General features: G+C 38.5%; 1 protein-coding gene across 1 annotated transcript in view; it reads left to right on the top strand.

Annotated features, from left to right (window-relative positions):
- PARP8 (poly (ADP-ribose) polymerase family, member 8) overlaps nucleotides 1-10,552 on the top strand; it is a 111,960-nt gene that overhangs the window by 40,976 nt on the left and 60,432 nt on the right. The gene's annotated exons all lie outside the window — the stretch shown is intronic.

Genomic DNA, 10,552 nt, shown 5'->3' with positions numbered 1-10,552 from the left:
CTGCTGATTCCTCTTGGAGATGTAGTGGTTCAGCACACATGAAAGGTAAATCAGTGTCTATAAAGCTTTGTAGTTACTGATTGCCTTTTGAAAAAAGTGTGCATTTTTTCTTCCTGGGAGGCATATAGCAGACACAGCTGGGAATAGAGCTAGCTCTGCCTTTGCAAGAATACAGGGGCTTCCTAAACCAGTGCTTCATCTGACATGTAATTAGTTTTTTGAGAAGACAGGGAGCTAATTAAGACTAGTAAAGGGATTTTTTAATTGTATCTTTACAAATTAAAATGGCATTTAGAATCTTAACTACATGTTGGGGTAGGATACTAAAATTATCTGTTGTTATTTGTTCTATAGTTTGCTTAGCATTTTCTGTGGGAATGCTTGCCAGACAATATCCAGGTATAAATTTGAGTATAGTATGAAATTAATGTTCTGTGAACAGTCATGCCTCTCAAAGCATTCTTTGGCTCAAGAACAGCCCATGTATTTAGAAATTATTCTTAATTAGACAACCTGTTACTAAATATGCATAAATGCAAAAAAAAAAAAGTTCAGGATGCTTTCTATTGCATTCTATCTTGAAGAAGAAACCAGGTCATGTGATATTCAGGATTAACTAAAATTCATGAGAAGTTGGTGGAAGAACTGTTTCAGATCTTAGCCAATGATGCCACTTCCAATGCATAAGAAGCTCTTGAACTGAAATTCCCTGCTGCTGTTATTCTGTACACTGTTGAAATATAGTACAGGGGTATGCTCTGAATTTTTTTTCCTGAGTCACATTGAGAGTCATCAATGACAAATTCAACTTACTACTTTGCTCTCTGAGCTTCTAGTGAGAAAGGCAGGTAACATTTTACTCATTCATAACTCATTGAAACTAGCAGTAGGAAGCATTTGTTAGTAACCTTGCCAATGGAAAATTTTTTCATTAATTGTACTTAAGCTACTTTTCCATTCTGACTTTAAATGGCTATATGAGTAGCCCTCTACCCCTTCCCTTGGACATTAATTCAATATTTAGTGGGGATCTTAGTTTCTGCTGTTCAGTCCAGTTACAGTTTTTCCTCTAATTTCATATGAATATGGCTTGCCATTTCCCCCTGGGCCATCATGTAAATATGATATCTATCTTCATGTTTGCACTCTAGAAAACATATCACAGCAGTCATCACATTTTCTACTACACTTGCTCATTGATTTGCCATACTCCCTATACTTGGCTGTCTGGACCCATATGATTTTTTTTTCTCACTAGCCTGTTCTGCCACATTCACAACTGTTTCCTGGTGATTGCTGTACTTCCCTCAATTTGCTGACATCTTTCTTATGCTGAGTGCACCAGGACTGAATGTTGTATTTGAAATGAACCTGTGCCCTTAGACTGAAACTGTCATATTTGAAATGAAGGAAAAACTTTTCTTGTCATCTTATACTGAATTTTCCATTTTATTTGCTGTCTGTGACTGCATGCTCTTCATGACTGTGGCAGAGATGTTACAGGCATCCCACTGAGGCACCAGATATATGGGTTTACCTGCTCTCCTGTTTCATGTTGTCTTTTCATCACTGTAATTCTTGGGTCTTTTGGGCTGAGGAGACAAACCCCACTGGCATTGCAGCTAGCAGTGCAGCACCTCCTTTTGTGTCTCCAGCCACAGAAAGTGGTATGGTTTTGACCATATTAGTGTCATGGGACAGCAGGATGAGCTGACCCTTCAGGTTTCCAAGCAGTCCTTGCAGCTCTGTGGCACAGTAGTCAGGAACAGAGATCACTCACTGCCTTGGATTCAAATGTGTGCAGGATATGTATCACTGGTGCTGAACTCCATCTTACTGATCTGCAGACAAAACTGTCTGTACTTGTAAGCATTAGATAAATAACTGGGTGTAGGTATGGCAGTGGTCTTGAATTATGTGAATGGATTATATTGACATGAATAAACTGCAGTGAGCAATTTCATAGGTAGCATCTCTTGAAAATCTTGCCCTATGCGATTTTATGTTGAATGTGTGCAAGAATATGCACTTTTAGTTTAGAATATTTCTAAAAGCAATAGCTTGATGTTCAGATAATATATTTGGAAGTTATATATTGAATTTGTACGGATGTTAATGGAAGCCACAAGTATGGAACTTACAGAAAAAATAGTTTTAGTCCATAAATATAGTATTTCAGTTATATGAAGCGGTATTGGGGACTTTATTTAGAGGAAGTGGGAAAGAGAAAAATTTGAATGATGTGAGATAGCTCAATGAATGGAAAAGAAAGAGTATTTTAATTTGTTACTTTTTCCCTGAACAGCAGTGGCTGTTGCACACCTCATTAGATAAACAAGCAAAATGCCAACTAATTAATGAATGTGTAGAGTGGTCTCTAGTGCCTAGGACTTTTTGTCTTTTGCTGAGCTCTGCAGGTGAAGGAAAGGAGCCATTCCACTTGTTAGGGGTACAATGAAGTTAAAGAGTTAACGTGTCCGTGGATTTATATGGGCATTATTTTTGGTTTTGATGATTGTTAGATGCTGAAATTACCTGCTAAAAATGATCAGGTAAAATTTCCTATGACAAGGAGCTCTCTTCCTGGGCCACTGAAACTGTTCAATTTGAATTTTCCTCATGGCTCTGTCTGCCTTGGCTTCATGGCTGTTTCTTTTTCTGTCTTTTTATTTATTTTTGTTTTGAAAGATTGCAACACTGAGATTTTGTACGGGGCTTGGACGAGTGGTTTCTGTTCAATTGATCTGAAAACCAAATTACTAGAATTACAACCACAAGAGCCTTGCAGCAGCCTTCCAGTTGGAACAATGTGGATCAAAACCTCATGGCTTTACGATAACTCTTAACTGGCTCCAAAAAGAGCATATCATGGTGTCTTCTGACATCAGTGCTGCAAAATCAAAAGAAGGAAGCTGAAGAGAGTAAAAACTTGCTTCCTCAAAAAAACCTCAAACAAAACCCCCGAAAAACCCAAACGAAACCAAAAAACCACCCGTAGAAAGCACATAGTAGAAGAAGATGGACTCAGTTCTAGAAATAAGTTGCCCCATGAGTATGATCTGATATGCTGCTCTGGCTGCTGCTGAGCTGGGTCAAGAGATTACTGTCATGAGTTTGTTTTGTTCACTGTCCTGGGGAAGACTGAAATTGGATGAAGAACTAATGGAGGGGGGAGGGAGAATTCAAACTAGTGGGATCAATGAAGAGAAGGAAGAACACAGGAAAGAGGTTTAAGGCAGGGAGGGGGCCTGTTGTGGTTCTGAGTGAAATGATCAGATTCTGGTATAGTCTGATTGTGGACAGCCTGGTTTTGCACACATAGGCATATTTAGATGTAACTCTCCAGAATGACACATAAGCACATACCCTTTTTTTCACTCCAAGTGTCCTTAATTCGCTTATTTCATAAGTGCTAATTTTATATTTAGAAGTACTCTTATGTTTGCTGGAGTGATGATTAGTCCTGTAGTCTTTGGTGTATTTACTAGAAGTCACCATGCCTGTTTCATTGGAAGACTTGCAAAAGAGAAATGGTTGAGCTGCAGTTTTCTGTGTCCCCTTTATTTGAATGACATGCTAAATCAGGTGGGGCTTTGTGAGTAATGTTCCCCATTTGATTCAGATGCACTTCAGTTGCATGAAATGACCAGTAGCTCAATTATTCTTAGTGACAAATGCAAACTATAATAATATTGATTCAGCACCTCTGTACCCCCAGGTTATGTCAAGAAACGAAAGCGGTGCCATTTTTGACGCATTGACACTGCTCATCTCTCCTTGGAATAGTTCTAATCTGTCATCAGTAGATGTGCCTGGGACTTTTCATATGTCATCACACACGCACATTCGCCAACATCCAGAGGAAAAGATTACTCAGAGTCACTTGTTATTCTTTTCTGTATAATTGCTGGAGCACCATGGGGAGCTTTGATGTAGAGTGAAAGGGGCATGTGCATGAATTTCAATTCTTTGCAAGCACCTGGCTCTATCTAGCAGCAAAAAAAATAGCTGTGACTGCTGCTAGGTCATAAGTTGTCAGATCACAAGGGATATGGAAATTCATTGAACTAAGGTGTTTCAGAAGGAAATTTAAGGTGGCCTGTATACCTGAAAAAAATAAAGAGCTGAGATGCAGACATGCACATTCAAAATATTTTAAAGTGTACTTTAAAAGCCATATACAGATCCATGAAGAATTCCATTGATCGGGAACCCAGAAAATAGTATTGACATGAAAAGGCTGATAGTCCAGTTCTGTAGCAAGCTGCAAATATTTTCAAAAAAAAAAGGAAAAAAGTGTTCATCATATTGTGGATGCTAGCAATAGTTGATTACAAAATTTACCATGTAAGACAATTCAGAATACTGCCATAGTTCTGCGTATGTTTCTGAATATGAGCTACAGTGGAGTACTTCCTCAGCTGATCTATGGTGGTGGGATGGAATCTTTTCAAAGCTCCAGGGTAGAAAAGCAAGATTATTTTTTGTGCAGTGTAATTGCATTGTCTTTTTAAGAGCTCCACTGAAATGTAACAAGGTGTTTCATAGCAGAGCAATCATACATACCAAGTGCTGAAGTATTTTGCTAATTCATTTATTCATGAATTGTCTAAAAACCTAGTATTTATCATTCACTCATGGTTGTGGCAGTTGAACGCTAAATGGAGAGTGTGCATTAAGTTTCTTTGTACTAGCTGTAAGTGACACAGTCATAATTTTGCTTATTTTTCAATTTTTGTTAAAAGTTTTTTTATTTGTTCTATTTTTAACATAGAACAAAATGGCTGTGTCTAGGTTGTGACTTTGTAAGACTTGTCTTTTGGTGGTGTCCATTAAACGGAAGAGACAGTTTTGCCATAGGAAATTGCTGCTTGTGGATGCTGAGTGTCTTCTGCTGTTACTTGCATGCACGTAATCTATGTGCAAATTGGAAGAAAGACTTTGAACTGAAGCATTTTGCAGGGTGTTTAGCTGTTAGTTTTGAATTTTAATTCCCTTTGCATAATCTCCTAATTCAAATAAGGTCAAGTATAATGGAAGAAATGAAATGGATTTTTTTTCTTGTTAAGTAATCCAAATTTTGTGTGTAACTAGCATACCTAGCTTTTCACCTGGCCAATACCTAAATGCCTTTATCTCCTACCAATTCTCAAGGTATTTGTTCAAGGGTCAGCTATTTCAGAAATGCAATTTGATTTTTTTGGTTTGGATAGAATCCCACAGTATGTCTTCTGAAAATCATAATTTCCACCTTGTATTTGTGATGTGACTTATTGTCAAGCTATTAGATTTCAAAATGGTTCTTAGAACGGTTGCTAGAAAAGACAGTGTCTTGTATTCATGGTGGAATGTTTTTTTTGGAACCAATTTTGTTTTGTTTGAGGAAAAGTCTGGTCAGAAATAAAAGAGTATGAAGGGTCTGGTATCAGGATCAAATAGTGGTCTTACTGAAGCAAAGTGGAGGCTAAAGGCTGTGATGGTAACAGGAATCCATTGAAGAATCTGGAAGCATTTTCAAAGTAGCATTTAATCTAACATAGCTTTGTGTGCTGTGCCTTAGTATTTTTCTTCAAGTATAAAATTTTGTGTATCCTATTAATTTACTGCATTATGTCATTGATGAGTTAGATATCAGATTTTGATTTATCAGAAACAAAAATGATCTCTTCTGAATTCTGTAGCTCCAGATATATAAAGATTAAGAAAGTTCTAGTAACTTTTGTATTTTGTTACAGATTTGCATTAGACTACTGTAAGATTCCACATGATAAAATAACTTGTTTCCCCTTTTTCAGCAAGTTTGCAGGCTACATCCTTAGGACGTGGACCTCTGTCTCTAGTAAAGATGACTAAAACTGGAATAGAAACTAAATAACAATTTCCACCCTTAATAAGGCAGTAAGTCAGTTGTTGCTACGGGACAGAGCTGTTTGAATTGTTATAACTATTTCAATAGGCATAAATCTTAGACTTGCAGCAGATGCTTCACTCTGTTCCTGCTGTGCAAAACAGCTGGAAATTCAGCTTAAAGGTTTTCTTTCCTAGGGAGAAACTATAGGTGTCATAGAGACGAGATAACATGAACTTGATGGGAAGCTGCATCCCAGCTGCAGCTGGGAGGTGGCTGTTGTGGGTTCAGGATGCATGTTTGATCCCGGGGCTTGTATCGTGATTGGTAAAACTGCAGTTCAAGGTTTGATAAACAATCTTACAGGTCGATGCAAGGAGGTGAAGCTAGTTCTATTCCTTTTTATGAATGTGCTTTGTCACAGCAACTTTAGCTTTGTGGGGTTTTTTGTTTTTTGGGGTTTTTTTTCAAGTTTTCATGATTATTTTTCTTTGCCCTGGAGATGCAGTTTTGGGGTAACATTTTGGTAGTATAATCAGTTTGGACTCTGCACTCCTTTTTAACTAGCTTTAAGAGATTATAGTAATGTGAAATGCAGGTGAATCTGCTTGTTTTGCATCCAGTTGGGACGAATTAATCTGAAAAAATTACATGGTGAATCCCATCTAGTTGATGAACTAGTTCTCCAACTGAGATGGACCTTTGCAGAATAATTTTGCCGATATGGTTAAAACACATTGGAAAATGCTTGCAACGAGTCCCCTGTGAGTAAAATTGTTACTAAGCCAAGGCTGTGGATGTTAATATTATTTGAAGCAATAAGAAGTTTACATTAAAAACGCATAAGCAGTGAAACATGACAGTTCCCACTAATTTCTCATATGGTGCTTTTACTGTTTGTTAAATAACATAGATTTTACTAGACCATTTCTAGTATGAAGCTTGTTCTGAGCTTAAGGGTCGAGAAACACATGTACTGCAGGATGTCTTATGCAGAGGGTCTGAGCTAAATAAAACAGAAATAGCACCATCATCAAGGCTTTGTTTACACCCAAGAGTTTAACTGTGTTCGTGTAGCTAAAGCAATATAACTGAACAAGCAATGACGATGGTTAGAACGTGTTTATGGGAATGGAAATAAATTATAGTGCTATAAGCTGTATTTAGTAACTGCAATAGGGCTGTACAGAGGAACTGCAGTGCCAGAAGGAAAAATCACATCCCTCACTGGAATAATCATGTTGTACTTCTATGTGAGGGCCAGGCCTAAATTAATTCCAGTTGCATTTCTGAGTACTTAAACCAGAAAGCTGCTTCAGTAAAGGCTTTCTTTGTCTCTGAGAGGATTTAGCACAGAGAGGTGTTGAACATCTGCATTTTCACTGAAGTCTGCAGTTTAAGGTGCTGTAAGCCATCACAGTCCTGTGTTTCTGTCTTGGCTCTAAATCTTGTTAAGTCAGTGGGAAAATACTTGGGTGGCTGCAGAACAGGAGCCCCCTAAGAGACATTTGTTAGCCTGGTATATCTTGTTCTCTGACAAATCAGGTGAGGAGTCAGTGGGAAGCAGTTTAGTGTGAGTGCAGAAAAATGTGCCAAATTGTGACCATATGTGACAATCATAGAGGTGAGCTGAGACACAAATCCAAGTTTTGTTTTGTTTGGTATTTTTATTTCCACTTTCTGCTTCCATAGTCTGCACATAACTAACACGAGATGACAAGCCTAAGCAAAGCAGCACCACCTCTCTCTGGGGGGCTCAAGCCAGTTATTCTCCCCAAATATGAGCTTAAATACATGTGAGAGGAATGTGCTATCTAAAAGGCTGTTCCCAAAAGAGCTTTCTCTGACATAATCCTTCACTAATACTTCTCAGAGTACACTGATTTGGTGACATGGAATAAAGGGCAGCACAGACACCTCAGTATATGCTAAAAATGTGAATTTTGATGGAAAGAAGGCAGTTAGACATACCCTTTTGTGGGGGCGGGGGGAAGGAGGGTATAGAACTAATAATATGAAGAGTTTTAGATTAAACACACAAATTAATAATTGACTAAGTCAAGGATTAAACTGTGTTTGTTCAGTTCCTAAACTGAGTTGGTAGTATTTCTAACAAAAATTGTGGTCTATTTAAATTTGAAGTAAATATTTGAATGCCATTTTCAGGCATTTTATTCTTTTATTTTTAATTCACATCTCCTTTGAACAGTGGCCTCTGAAGTGGCAGCCCAGGCTCATCAGATTCCATTGCTATTTCCAACATACTACCATTTAATTTTGGTTTGGTAGATAGATATTCTATTAATGCTTTTCAGATGGAGCTGATGTCAGAATTTGTTCTGTAAGGTAACTTTATGTTACTGGAATCACAGAATAATTGTACTTGATTTTTACTTTTCATTTCTCTTGCCCGATAATATTCAGCTTGGTAGTGAGACCACTACCACTGCTGGATCACTGTGCTCTGAATCAGACCCTGAATTTGAACAGTCATCACAGAGTCTGGTTTAAGACTATTTGCAACTTGGATTTTCATGAACCTTTTAATTTGTTGCATCTCACAAGACACAGAGTACATTTTTTGGTTATGGGTTTCCATTCAGGTTCACCACAGCGGCTGTTGACACAGATAATCACATGATGAAGAAAAAGGAAGAGAAACACACTTCCACAGGGTTTCTGCACAGCTGCACTAAAGTAAGCAGAAGTTAACTTGGCAGTCAAGTCCAGCTGCTGAGTTAGGTTAGGTTGCTGAGCGTCTTACCCAGCTGAGTTTTGAATATCTGCACTGATGGAAGTTGTGTAACTCTTCAGCTCCTGTTCTTGTTCTCAATATGATAACAAACATGCACTGAAATTCTGGAGGCAGCAAAGCGGTGTGCACCCAGCCAGTCTCAAAGAGTAAGACAAGTACTCTTTCAGTAGTAGAAGGAGGAAGTCATGGTTCCAACCATAACATCTAGAAGATGGGCTTTGGTTAGAACACGTCCTCAATTGGCAGAGGGATGGGGTCTAGCTGACAGCAGCTGCTGGCTGGTCCATCCTCACCTGTCTCCTCTGATTCTGCTTCCCCGTGCTTACTGGACATGACTCTGCTGCCTGGCCCATCATCTAGGACATCCAGCCTGGACTTTGAGGCTTGTGCTGGTGTCCCCATCCTCTGCCTCACTGTCCTCTGCTCAGCCCTGAGCTCCATCTCACCAGCTGGAAACTGTTCCACCACCCCCATGTCTTGCAAACCAGATGGTGATACCTCTTAGGGTCCCAGGGATGCCTCAGATATAAGGCCAGATGGGGAGATGATGTCAGAGCTGGCAGGGATGTCAAAACCCTTAGAGGCCTTGAGCGACCAAGTCTAATGGGGAGGTGTCCCTGCCCATGGCAGGGGGAGTTTGGACTAGATAATCTGTAAGATCAATTCCAACCCCTAAAATTCTATGATTCTATGATTCAGTTATCTTCTTGGTGGTTTTATTTTGGTGTATATTTTTTTCTGCACCACAGAGCAAAATTCTTCTTACATGGCTGCACTAAGATATAACATTTTGTTATTTTTTAAATATTTCCCTGTTTAAAATAGCGATATTTTCAAACCATGGCAGATTAATTAGATTTAAATAACCCAGTAATAAACTTAGGAAAAAATAATCCAAGATGAGGGGATACAGATGCTGCCTATTCAAAATGTCAAAAAAATAATTAAAATATAAAAATCGTAAAATGTTGAATTTGCACAGTAGTGGGATTTAACTGGCTTGACTGAGGCTATCAAGATTTGTGTGGTGAAATATGTGGTCAACTGTAGTAAACACTCCTGCTTCAATTTATGTGAACATTTGCAGCTGTTGAAGAAACAAGCATCTTTGCCTCTTGGTCAAACAATGCATAAAATTAATTACACTAGGATAGATGATGAGCAAAAAAAGGTGACAGAGCTGTGTGCTAATAGATTGACTTATGGAAGCTAGTGTGAGTGACCTACTTTTTCATATTGATTGCCTCTTATGGTCATTGGATTGTGAAAGTAGAGCTCATCTAACAAAGTCCTTGAGAGAAGAAAATTAAAAATCATACTTGGCTTAAGTTTCTAGTCTACATGGAAGCTCTATTCATGTCATTTAGAAAGATTCACTCAACAAATTTTCAGCAATTTTTCAGCAAGTAACTATGTACCAAAATTTCTTGAAGAGGACTGTGCCATCCTGCTTTTGTTTGCTTAACTCACTACAGACATGAACCCACACCATATATTATTTAAATGTGAAAGTTGACACAATTTATAGGATTTAGAATTGGAAATAACATGAATTATACAACAGAAGGCTTTCAGCACACTACAAAGATGCACACTAAACTTAAAACCCAGAAGACTTGGTAGGTGGTTAGATAACTGAGCAGACCGTCATGCCCATTTGTCCTGCTCTGACCATCAAGTTTAATGAACATCTCACTGGTAAGGAAAGCAGATGTGGATTGAGCTGGAGGACAAGGATAGTGTGTTTGTGTCTCTGTTTTCTGATGAAGCACAGTTGGGTAATCCATGTAGTGAAGCTACCCTTTAGTGTGACTGTGGCTCTTTCCAACTCCATTTGAAAGCACCTTGACAAAGAGGTACAGATATCATGTAAAATTTCCACAACTGTTATGAATACAGGTTTTGATAACAGGGAGAAGCCCACGCTGTCCAGAGCCTTTGCTGGGACT

Source organism: Acanthisitta chloris, unplaced genomic scaffold (assembly GCF_000695815.1).
Source record: "Acanthisitta chloris isolate BGI_N310 unplaced genomic scaffold, ASM69581v1 scaffold6938, whole genome shotgun sequence".
Lineage (NCBI taxonomy): Eukaryota > Metazoa > Chordata > Aves > Passeriformes > Acanthisittidae > Acanthisitta > Acanthisitta chloris.
The sequence above is the reverse complement of the archived record's forward strand: the minus strand, read 5'-3'. Positions and strand labels throughout refer to the sequence as shown.